Below are 12654 nucleotides of genomic sequence, written 5' to 3'. Positions count from 1 at the left end.
ATCTCTAGGAAAATGCAAATTAAAACCACAAAGATTTACTAGCTGGTAGAATGGCTATAATAAAAAAAGACATATATAACAAATGTTGGTGAGGACATGAAGAAATTGGAACCCTCATACATTTCTTCTAGGCATGTAAAAGGGCACAATATTTTTTAAAAATTGAGCATATAGTTCCCACTTAGCCCAGCAATTGCACTCAGAGGTATATATACAAGAGAAATGAAATCATATGGTCACCTAAAAATACTCATGATGGTATAATTTAGTAATAGCTAAAGTATAAACAACCCAACGGTCCATCACCTGATGAGTGGATAAATCAAATGTTGTGTATCCATATAATTGAATAGTATTCAGCCATAAAAAGAAACAAGGTAGGCTTATCCTACAAAAGGATGACCCTTGAAAGAAGCCAGTTTAAAAAGCTCCTCGATTGTATGATTGCATTTATATGAAATGTCTAGAATAGACATATCCATAGAGACAGAAAGCTGTTTCTAGGGACTGGGAAAGAGGGAATGGGGAATGACTGCTAGTGGATATAGAGATTGGGGGGAATGATAGAAATGTTCTGGAAACAGTGGTAACCATTGCACGACTTTGTGAATCTAATAAGGACACTTTAGAAGAGAGAATTTTAAATATGTTAATTATATCTCAATAAAGCTGTTGCAAAAACGAACTTATGTTTTGAAGAATCTGAGGGAACAAATGAACACTTAGTGAGGCTTCTAGTGGCTCAGAGACTTCAGTTTTGAGGACACCTACAGTGGGCCACATGGGGATGGACGGCGGTGCAGGTGGCTGTTGCTAAGATTGCACAAGTCGGATCATCAACGGGACTCGCGCACTCCGCAGAGCAGGCTCGCCTCCGGCTTCATCGAGGGAAACCATGCGAAAAGGAGAAGAGCACAGGCAGGCACTGAGGACTGAGCGGTTTCCAGGCACAGCTCGCCGGGATCCTTCTCATTCACTTTTATCTCCAGCTTATGACCCACCAGCTTGTCAGTGAGGAACCCAGGTATTGGAAGAGCTTGGGCCAGGTTCCGCGGGAGTCCTTCATGCCCCACTAGTCATACAGCCCAGCCGGGCTGGTGAACCAGTCAAACCAGGTGCAAGCTATTGATCTGCACATCTCTACCCATGTACACAAGGTAACACCGGTGCATTACAAGTTACTAACAAGCCCACCTGTCCTTATCTTGGCCAAGAGTCAGTACAGGTTCCTACCACTATCCCAAAAGTAGAGAGTTCCTATAAGACTTTGGACACCAAAATGGCACAAAGTGAAGAAGGAGTTACCGTTAATCATTATGGGAAAATTTTGGAGCATTCTCAGACCCAAAAATAACCTACCAGATCATACCAAGTAGACTTCATTACATCCAGTAATACGCTCAGCGTAACACCCTTACAAGCTGTCTTGGGCGTTTCTGATACCTTAGGACACATCTTGCTAACGAATGCACAAAATAAATCGAGATAAAGCACAGATGCTCACAGCACAGTTCAAAGCCACGGCGGCTCGAAGCTGAGATGCTGAGTGTATGTCCTGGGAAGGAACTTGGCGGGGCCCCTCTACTGCTCAGGGTGCGCGCTCCCTGCATAATGGCTGCTGCGAAGTGCTGAACACTGTTCTCCCTTTTCAACTGTTTTTAAAGATTTTTTTAAAGATTTTATTTATTTATTTTTAGAGAGAGGGGAAGGAAGGGAGAAACAGAGGGAGAGAAACATTAATATGTGGTTGCCTCTTGCATGCCCCCAACTGGGGACCTGGACTGCCACGCAGGCATGTGCCCTGCCTGGGAATCAACCAGTGACCCTTTGGTTCACAGGCCAGCGCTCAATCCACTGAGACACACCAACCAGGGCCCTTTTCATTTTTTTCATGAAAGTGAAAATTTTCTTCAGATTTCAGTTAATGAAAACAGTTTCTAATGTAGGTCATTTGTAAAAAGCAAAATGGCATATTGCAAACTTCTGAAAAGCAGGGGGATTCTTGTACCAGACTTCAGGTATCCCTGGGGAGAGCAATGCGCAAATACTGCTGTAAGAACATTTGATCACAAGCAGCTTTGAACTGCTGTGGCCGACATCTTGGACAAGAAAGAAGCTTCAAGTGTAGACACCAAGATAGTTTTAATTTTGCAGGTGCATCAAGAAGGGGTGTTTCTATACAAGGTTACTTAGAAAGACATGGTGTCAAGACTGGTCACAGCTGGAGGCCACTGTGGCTTTACACAGAACGATGTGAGGATACCTTCAGGTCATTAGCTGAAGTGGGATTAGATTTTCACAGATTTAGACGGGCAGAAAAACTTTTCTTTTTAAAACAAAAGGCAGCAGGGTTCTGCATGTACTATAGCAGTGGTCCTCAAGCAGGGGTGATTTTGCCTGCCTAGGGACATTTGGCAATGTCTGGAGACGTTTTGTGTTGTCACAACCAGAGTGGGAGAGTGCCGCTGACATCTAGAAAGTAGAGGCCAGGGATGCTGCTGAATACGCTGCAATTCACAGGACGGCCCCCCACCACAAAGCATTATCCAGCCCCAAATGTCAGCCGTCCCAGGTTGAGAAAACCTGCATTGCAGAGAACTGAGGTGGTCCTTCACTAAATTCTTAGTGCCCACCCTGAGTAAGTAGTACTAGTTCACCTACACAAAAGCTTTATTCTGTGGAATAATTTATAAACTCGCGTTTGCCCACGACGTTGAGTCATTTTGCCACCATGTCATCTCTATTTGGTCTGACTTAATTACTTACAAAAGAAAACTTGTCTTGAGACAGGTTTATATAGGCCTAAGAAATTCCTTGGTGTAAAGCTAAAGATACCTACTCATAAGAAATGATAGAGGCCTCATCATTAACTAGAATCTACACACAGTTTCGTGCTGGAATGGTGGACACAGGAAAAGAAAATCTGAATTTGATGAATTCCAAAGAAGAAAGAAAGTCCTCTCAAAAATATCAGGAGATTGTGACAGCCCCCATAGCAAATTTCTTTGTTTTGCAAGAAGACAGCTGTGCCTCCAGCACCATGCCTGGGATAGGCTTTGTGGCTAGGGAGGCTTTTCCCATAATACGGTAGGGACAGAATTACTAGATTTATCCCAATAGAGTATTTTGAAAATTACTACCCATTGATCAGTATCCTAATGAAGCTAAAACTAAGATTTGCCTGTGTCACTGGTATAATTTTTGGCAACAATACAACTTGGGTTTGAGGAACATAATTTTGCCTGAGATAACTGGTCTGGAGGCTTAGAATTGATTTGTTTTCTAAATGTTGGGTCTGATGGTGCAAAAAGTCTTTTGTGTACTGTATTGCTTTGTATGCTTTATATCAATGTGTCACAGAATACAGTGGGATTTCATTGCCTCAAAATCACCAAGGGTGTTGTTTCAAAAGCAGATTACTAAATTTCAGTGATGGATAATAGTGATGACTGAACAATCATGTGACTGTACTTCATTGAACTATACTCTTAAAATGATTTAAATGGTTAACTTTATGTTATGCATATTTTATCATAATAAAAAATTAAAAGCTTTAAAAGGTTATTAGACCCAGTGGATGAATGGCTAAGAATCTGAGAAAACAGTGCTTGGGAATCTGCATTTCACAGTTCTTCCCCAGGTATTTTTATGCAATGTGGTTTGGAAAATATTGTACTAGATCTCCAATAAATACAAATGGTTTTCTTGTGTGACTCATTAAGGGGGACTTTAATCTACATTTAGATTATACACAATGCTGACTCACAAAGTCAAATGTCTCAGAAGGCTAAGGCCCAAAATAAAATGTCTCCCTCAACTATCTAAAAATATTAAAGCTTTATAAGTCCTTTTTTTAAAAAAAAAATCCTTTTTTAGTTAGAGCCTCCTATACTTATCTCTTACTTCATGAAAAGTTTATGAGGAATCATAAAAATGTATAAAACCTATAAAATAAAAATGCAACATAAATTATCAGCAGCAAGACCGCCGGTACCCGGCATGCCCCTGCATGATTTTGACCAAGTTCATCAACCTTCAAATGTTCAAGGAAAATGTTCTCAATAGGAACAAAGCCATTCTAAAGCTTGCTACCCACTCAAATTGCTGTCATGAGTGCCACATGAGCAGTCGTTTGTTGAATCACAAGCCGAGGTTTGCTGAATTGACTGATTCAAGGTTTTGTGAATGCACTTGATGGAGACTGACTGCCATATCAAACCTAGCATCTATTTTAAATGATTGAAAATCCTGAAATGGTACTGAGACCTTATTATTCCCCACCAAGCATATATGCAGGATTCCATAAGCTTAAACTTCCAGTAGGCTTAACCACTTCTGTCTGCTGAAGAGACCAACCTATCTGGTGATGTGAGGCTAGAAAAAATGGCCTCAGGCCACACATGAAGGTGGCTGGTAGCCCAGGGCTCCCAATCAAAACTTTTCAAAGGTAACATAGGGAAATATTCTGAAACTCAGAGGCAGGTTACCACTGAGAATGAGGCTGTCAGCAGAGTGGAAAATAATGTCGTTCTGGAAAGCAAGATGATGAGACTTCAAAACATGCAACTGGACAGCAACCTGACATCATGATAAAGTCAGTGTAGGAGCTGAAGATAAACTGCAGAGATGTGAGTCAGGGAAGTAAGTGAACAGAGGTATCATTTACAGGCACAAGGAAGCGAACAGAGGGTGAAGTCTTGGGTATGAATATAAGCTTGTTTAGAAACAGAAAGTAAAAGGATGGTTGCCAGGGGTTAGGGGTAAAATAAAAAGAGAAGTTGTTGTTCAACGGGTATAGAATTTCAGTTTTGCAAGACAAAAAACACCTAGAGATATGTTAAACAACAGTGTTTATATAGTTAATACCACTGCACTATACACTTGTAGTTAAGAGGAGATTTTATGTTATGTGTTTCTTACCACAATAACAATAATAAGCTTGTATAGATTGACTTCAGGACAAAATGTTGCCTTTCTTCATTCCACAACTCAATATCCCACACATTGATTTAGTTTCATAATATAGCTCTAAGAAAAATAAACAATTTTACATCATTGTGATCTTACAGGAGTGAACACTTAGAAATATAAATTTATCCTCATCATTTGCAAATATATTGACTATCCACAGAAGCATGACTACATATTTAGTAATATCAGATAGACTATTTGACAGATAACATTCCTGCTTGGTAAACACTTCAAAGATGATAATTTTAAAAAATAAGTTTTTACCATTTGTCTGGATAAAATTATAACTCATCCTGGGCAAGTGGTTTAAGCTGGCCTGAAATGAGAAGCCACTTTAAACTAATGAACTCTCTCAAGCATCTCATTCCACTTGAAACAGATGTCTTGATTGAAAAATATTCATGGCAATGTTTCAAGTATGTTTAGTCACTAAACAAAAAATATTTGTGAAATAAGAATATACAAGAGTAAGAACCTATGCTTCTAAGCTACTTATAACCTACTACTTGCTAAAAGTTAAACCCTTTGCTTTAAAAAAAACTCAACGTGTCAATAAAGTATCAGAAAGATAAGATAATAATAGTAGAAAATATAATTATTTTATTTCTCTGATGTTTTATTTTTCTGGAGTTTGGCTGCAGCATGAGGGCCAGAAGGTAGAATAGCATTACTATCATCAGCCAATAGCTATAGATACTATAAAATTCTCCACAGAGTTAGATGGCAGAAGGAATGATCAAGAATGATCCCTGGAGAGCTTTTAGAAAAGCTTAGACAGCACATCTGTGTAAAGCGACCACGGAGCCCTGCCTAGGAGCCCAGATGAAAGGTGTGGAGTTTTAGGACATCATCCTTCTCTCTTTTCCTACTACATTTCTACAAAATGAGATAGAACTGTTGACTTTTAGAGCTGGAGAGGACTTTAGAGATTATTATTCCCACCCTCCTATTGCATGTAAGGAGACAGGGCCTCACATCAGTGAGCTGACTTGCCCAAAGTACTTGGCCCAAAGATACCACATCTAACTGCCCCATGCCAAATCACATATATGATTTTGGAAAGATGCTAAGACACTGAGATGCCAAGAAAAATCCTTACACCTAAGGAAAGAGTTTTGAACACATAGTGATTGCACCACCTCTCACAGGGCCTTCCTAAGGAAGCTTTGGTCCAGTGTTTTTAGAACCAAGCATTGTCTTAAATCTTTCAAGCACAATGAGTAACAACATCTAAACATACATATAATAAAATATAGTGTGCCCTACTCTAATTATATCCTAACAAATGTCTTCACCTTCTCATTTTTATTCATGAATTTTATGGGTGAGAGATCATTATACAGACACCAGAAGTCTACACACACACACACATATGCACAAACACACAGAGCTGGAAACCATAAAAAACCTTTTAGCCCATTAAGTTTATTCCAGAAATATAATTTAAGAAATTTATAAATAGAAACTACTAAGCTATAAATTTGTAGCAATGGCTATAAAATTTACCTACAAATGTATCTCAAAAGCAGTTTGAAGGAAAAGTGAATTATATCAAACAATTACTTAATGGTTGTTTTCAACTTTTTCAACCATTCAACCATTTGTGCATTTGATTTTTGCATAGATTGTATTTTAGACACAATTTAAGGTCAATAAAACACCAATATATCTACTAACAGTATTTATAAATAGGCAGAAAACTTTTAGCTTTTTTTAAGGACATTACTTTTTAGCTTATTTTTATTGCTTTTAGAAGGGGAAGTGTCTAGTCAAGGAATAAGTGTAAAGGACCCATGGACAGGGACACAGGATGGGGATTGGGGTGGGGACAGGGCAGGCGAGAGCAATGGGGAAGGCGGAGAATTGGGACAACTGTAATTGCACAGCAAAAAATAAAATAAAATAAAATAATTTTTAAAGGAATATTTTTAACTCATCTGCTGATGGTGTTAGTCAATGTGATTTTGCCCAGTGTGTTTTTCTCCTTGTCTTAGCTCCCCACTTAAACAGCTAAACTATTCTGTGTGCTCATTGCTCCTGGGAAGGAATTCACAGGCAAAAGCCATAGTGAAAAAAGAGTCCCTTCTTGGCTTTTGAACTTTGAAAGTCTATGGGTTAGGAGAACAACAACAACAAATAAAAGCCTCGTGGCAGGAGTTACACATTTGTAGAAAAGATGAGTAAGTCTCCTCAACCACTCCCCCACTCCCTACCACTAGCGCAGATTGGAGGGAGACGAGAGAGGTAGGCGGAGCCCAGGAAGATGAGACCGGAAAACCGAAGCAGGACCCACATCACAGGGCTTCAGTGGAACAAGCTGCCTCCATCGCCAGGCCCCCAGCTCCACCACTGCTCTGCACATTATCCTTCCAGTGGGTACCCAGCTGGAGTCCCCTACACTGCAGCCAAAGCAACAACGCCTGTCTGCACCCTAAGATTTTTGTTTGTTGGCCGTCTGACTTACCCTGGATGGACTGCCTCTTGCACAAATCAAGTGCACTTGTAATTCCCAGCAGTGAGCAGAGCCTTGGATACCTGATGCAGGTGCGGAAGGGAAAGTCCTTCTTCCATCTGAATGTGGGAGGAGCTGAATGGAACCAGCTGAATATATGATACCTAAGATGTTGAGGGTTTTACCATGTTTTAAGGTAGACTGTCTTGGGTATCTTAGGATATTTTTAAATTTTGCTCTTTCTAGTATGAATTACGAAGCAGAGAAGGGTTTGGAAGAGAATACTTAGCAGTTGGTTCTCAGTAAGTTCTCAAGACAGCTATGTTATCAATATTTTGTAACTAAAAAGAATATCAATAAAGACGAAAACCTTACTTGGGTCCAAATTCAACTTCTTCTTTCCACCAAACTTCTATAAAAATGAGCAAATTATCTATTATTGAAAATAGAAGATGCTTTTCAGCAATACTTAGCTCTGTTTGCATAAAAGGGACAGTAATTAGAAGTTGAAAGTACATGAAATCGCAAAGATTGTTAAAGGCATTGTAAGAGCTGCATGGTCCCTAAGGTTTCCACTGGCTCTAACATTCAGTGACTCTGAAGCAGTCCCTTCATACTCTGCCTTTAGAAACTAAAATGTTTATAAAAGAGAGCTTTAACCCTATTTAAAAGGAAAAAAAAAGAAATTGAAACTTCATTTGTGAGCTGTTTTTAGTCAATGGCAGCAGACTTGAAATCCCTAACCCCTGAATCTGGGACATGTGATGGGCAGAAGTCACAGCTTTGACATGAAGGGTCTATCTAAGTGTACTCAGATTGAGGGGGCAGGAGCAGAGGAAGAGGAAGGAAGTACACACCATTCAGTGGTGGGACAGCTCAGAGCAGGAAAGCAAGATGAGTGAGGGATGCTCTGATGTCAAGATGTGATTTTATCTTTCTAGTCCTTCTGTATCGTCTTGCCTCCTATGTGGCACCTAGATTTCTTTGAGTAATTAAGACAATACACTGAATAGCTCCTCTATCCTTCTTTAAAAAAAAACCCATTCTTAGAATCTGCCCGGTAAACACATTCTTCATTTAGAAGAACCCAAGCTCTAATTTGTGCTGGCTCCTCCCACTGTCACTGTGAATAAAGCCAAAGGCCCTGCCTCACCTTCTATTCTCTCAGCACCATTTGGAGGCAACTGCAGGTGATCCTGAGAGTCTCCCAAGCACTGAAAGGCTACGTCCATTTTAGGAAGCAACGAACTTTTATTCCGACGGAGCTCTATGAGATAGTGCAGACCAGGTAACTGCATCCTTTCTTCTCTGACATTGGCCATGACCCCAGCGAAGTTGCAACTAGTGATCCACTTTCCAGAGCTTCATCCCTCCCTCTGACCTGTGGTTCAAGCCTCCCACTGCCATCCTCTCTCCCTAGTCTTTCACTGTATCCTCCTGAACCCCTGTTTTATTCTCAATAAATTCCTTTATGTCTCCAACCTCTGTGAAAGGCACCATACCCTCGGCTTTACCTGAATTCTGGCATAGTCCAAGACTTCCACCTCTCTTGAATTTTTCTGAAGTGAAGTCCATTGTTTCCCCATGTCTGCATAGCCGAGTCAGCATTCTCCTTGTTGCCTATCCCCAGATGAAGGCCATTACCCATCAGCTCTCTGAGAAACCCTCTCATTTGATACACATGCCACTTGAGATTTGTCTCACCAGCAATATCTACTGTTACCCTATATCCTTTCACATTGATGGCTGAATGCCCACCCCTTTTGTCATCTCTCTGTCTTTTCACCCTAACTACTCCAGGGGCATCAGACATGTATATAGATGACTTTCTGGGACCTCACAATTTCTTGAACTTCTCCACTCTCACAGCGTTTATTTTCACTCCTCCTCTGCTGCACACCCCTGTGACTACAGCTTGGGTCTTTCAGGATACATAAAGAAACACTAGATATAAACCAAATGAAATCCTGAAACTACAAATATAATGATATCTGAAAGCAAAAATAAATTGGGCAGAATTAAGAAAAGATTGCACACTATGATAGTCAGTAAACTTGATGAAAGGGCAACAGAAATTATCCAAATGGAAACACAGAAAAAAAGAATTAAAAATAAATGAACTGAGCATCAGTGGTCTGTAGAAGAAAAGAAAGCAGACTAATATATGTATAAATGGAGAGAGAGACAGAGAGAACAAGAACACAAAAAACACTTGAGCCCTGGCTGGTGTGGCTCAGTGGCTTGAGTGCTGGTCTGCGAACCAAAGGGTCACTGGTTCAATTCCCAGTCAGGGCACAGGCCTCGGTTGCAGTCCAGTCCCCAGTTGGGGGCACACAAGAGGCAATCACACATTGATGTTTCTCTCTCTTTCTCCTTCCCTTCCTCTCTCTCTAAAAATAAATATATAGAATCTCTTAAAAAGCATTGAAAAAGTAAATACTTGAAGAAATACATATTTAAACTTTTCCAAATTCTATTAAAAATACCAACTCAGATGTACAATAAACTCAGTAAACTTAAAACATGGTAAACACACACACACACAAAAAAAAAACTCACACTAGATATATCATAGTATAACTTTTGAAAATGAAAAAAAAATCCCAAAAGAAATCAGAGAAAAAAGATACATTGTATACCTACAGAGAAATAATAACATGAATTACAAACACTGTCTCATTGGAAATAATGGAAGGCAGAAGGCAATGGTGTGATATTTTTAGTGTTGAAAGAACAGAAAACTGTCAACGAAAACTCTAAATCCAAGGAAAATATCCTTCAAAACTGGAAGTTAAATAAAGGTATTTTCAGATAAATTGAAAGCAAAGAGAATTACTGTCTAGCAGATGTACTTTATCAGGAATACTAAACAACATTCTTGAGGTCAAAGCAAAATAATACCATATAGAAATTCTAATATACAGGATGAAAAAATTAAGTAGGACTGAAAATTGCAATCATTTTGGCTAAATATATTATCTTAACTTTCTGAAAGGCAAAGGAGTTTTTAAAGCAAACATAATGGTGTTATAAGGTGAGATTTATAACATATAAACACATAAAATATATGAGAACAATATCGCCAAGTTCTGGAAAGGATAAATTGAATTATACTGTGATAAACTACATTTCTTTAAAAGATTTTATTTATTTACTTATTTATTTTTAGAGAAGGAAAAGGAGGGAGAAAGAGAGGAAGAGAAACATTGATGTGCGATCCCCAGCTGGGGTCCTGGCCAGCAGCCCAGCATGGGCCCTGTCTAGGAATTGAACCGGCAACCTTTCGATTCGCAGGCCAGCACTCAGTCCACTGAGCCACACCAGCCAGAGCATAAACTTCTTATATCAGTGGTATAATATCTATTCAAGGTAAACCGTGATAAATTAAGGACACATATTATAATCCCTAGAGTAATCACTAAATCATAACCCACAGGGGCTACGCAACAGAGCCAACGAGTGATTAGAATGAAAGACTGAAAAACACTCAACCCAAAACAAGAAACAAAGAATATATGGGCCAAATGGAAAACAAGACAAATTCCAATACATCAATAACTTCAGGCATTCCCCAAAGACATCGTGGGTTCCATTCCAGATCACGTCAACAAAGCAAGTATCGCACTAAAGCAACTCACATGAAATTCTTGGTTTCATGGTGCATATAAAAGTAATGTTTACACTCTACAATAGTCTTCTGTCTTTTTAAAAATACATACCTTAATTTTAAAATACTTTAGAGCTAAAAAATGCTAACCATCATCTGAGTCTGTGGGAAACGGCGCCAGTAGACTTGCTCGATACAGGGTTGCTAAAGGTTTCAATCGGCAGAAAACACAACATCTACACAGTGCAGGACAGGAAAGCACAATAAAATGAGTCGTGCCTGTGTGTTACAAATAAAAGGCAGAGAATATGAGACTGTATTTTTTAAGTAACACAGCTACATGCTGTTTACAAAATATGCATTTTAAATGTAAAGATATAGACCAGATTGAAAGTAAAATAACAGAAAACACACTGTGTAAACACCAAACATAAGAAGCCTACTGTGGTGTCATTAAAATGAAACAAAGTCGACTTTTAGCCAAGGAGTACCAACAGATAAAGAGGGGCATTCTGTAATCATGAAAGAGTCAGTGCATCAAGAAAAACATCAGTCCTGAATGCATCAAATAACAGTTTCAAAAGACATTAAGCAAAATATAATAAAACTAAAGCAAGAAATATACAAATTCCTTTTACATCAGCGGTTCTCAACCTGTGGGTCGCAACCCCTTTGGGGATCAAATGACCCTTTCACAGGGGTTGCCTAAGACCATCGGAAAACACATATATGATTACATATTGTTTTTGTGATTAATCACTATGCTCTAATCATGTTCCATTTGTAACAATAAAAATACATCCTGCATATCAGATATTTACATTATGATTCATAAGAGTAGCAAAATTACAGTTATGAAGTAGCAACAAAAATAATTTTATGGTTGGGGGTCACCACAATATGAGGAACTGTATTAAAGGGTCATGGCATTGGAAGGTTGAGTACCACTGTTTTACATGGTTGATTATTTTATTAGCCTACTAAAAGTTTAAAAGCTTAACTATGGTTATACTTACTAAGGTCTGCCAGCTTCTATGAGGTTCTGATACTAAAGTTTCCATAGCTCTTTATTATGCAAGTAAAATATTATAACATTTTCACTAGAGGGAGAATGTGAAAATAGAACTAAAGCATATAGTCTACTTACTGCTTGGGCAGAGGTGATGCCTTCCTCTGTACTAAGTCTCTGTTGGTCACATAAAGATATAGCCTCTGAGAACTTGATCATGAAAAAATTGGGTTTAATAAACCACCTCCTGGCCATTTCTGAGAACAAAATCTATATTATTTTCATCCATTCCTAAATATAAAGTATCGTGACTATTTGAACCCAAGTGTCTGCATGAAACATCTTTTAAATCAGCCTCCCTTTCCTCCTTTCCAGAATCTAACACACAATCGCCACTGTTTTATACAAGCATATTATATCTTATTTTTAATTTGGAATAATGTATTTTTCAACCTCATTTATTTTATCTGATTTGTTAAGAACATCAGTATCATTCAAACTAATTATCAGAGGCAAATAGCTTTACCATAAAATTAATGTACCCAGGCCCCCCAAGTTAGTTGTTATTTAAATTTACCAATTCTTTTTCTTCATGTATAATTACTTTTAGAAGTG

The sequence above is a fragment of the Furipterus horrens genome, unplaced genomic scaffold (assembly GCF_987537825.1).
Source record: "Furipterus horrens unplaced genomic scaffold, mFurHor1.1.pri manual_scaffold_8, whole genome shotgun sequence".
NCBI classification, from domain to species: Eukaryota; Metazoa; Chordata; class Mammalia; order Chiroptera; family Furipteridae; genus Furipterus; species Furipterus horrens.
The sequence above is the reverse complement of the archived record's forward strand: the minus strand, read 5'-3'. Positions refer to the sequence as shown.